The following is a 619-nucleotide window of genomic DNA, read 5'->3' on the forward strand; positions in this document are numbered from 1 at the left end:
AATATGAGTAACGGTATTTAGATGTTAAAACCATCCGCCTCCGCACTCGCTTCCGTCTCTACTCTTCCCCTTTTAAGTTCAGAGAGTTGTGTTTGTAAAGGAAAAAAAGAGAATAGGGGGGAGGCACTACAAGTTATCACGCGTGCGTATAAAAAATGCAAAGCAATTATACATTGTACACAATTTTCTCTCCGTTTCTTCTATTGAATCAGACGCAAAGAACCTGATATATAGTGGTAAGCATCACTACCTTCTTTTTATTCACTTTTTTTTTCTTTCAACAAAATTCACCCCATTTCCTGCTGTTTGTTTCCCTTCGCCCTCACCTTCTTGAATTCGCCAAAAAATTAAAAGGATGAAAGAGGAACAAAGTAAAAACATAAGACAAATTACAGTTGCTGCGAGTGAGCATTCGCCATCTGCATAACTACCACTACACCTCCACATCACTCCATATACATTCCAACCACATGAATATATATATATTTATTTATTTATTTTAAAAAAGACAAAACAAAACATGTAAATGTCGTACCAGTCATGAGCACCCGGGTACGCATCTTCTATTCATCTCTTCTATTCTGTATTCCTCATATTTAATGTATTTGTCTTTTTTTTT

This window comes from Trypanosoma equiperdum (assembly GCF_001457755.1).
Source record: "Trypanosoma equiperdum strain OVI genome assembly, contig: ctg_355, whole genome shotgun sequence".
Taxonomy (NCBI): domain Eukaryota; phylum Euglenozoa; class Kinetoplastea; order Trypanosomatida; family Trypanosomatidae; genus Trypanosoma; species Trypanosoma equiperdum.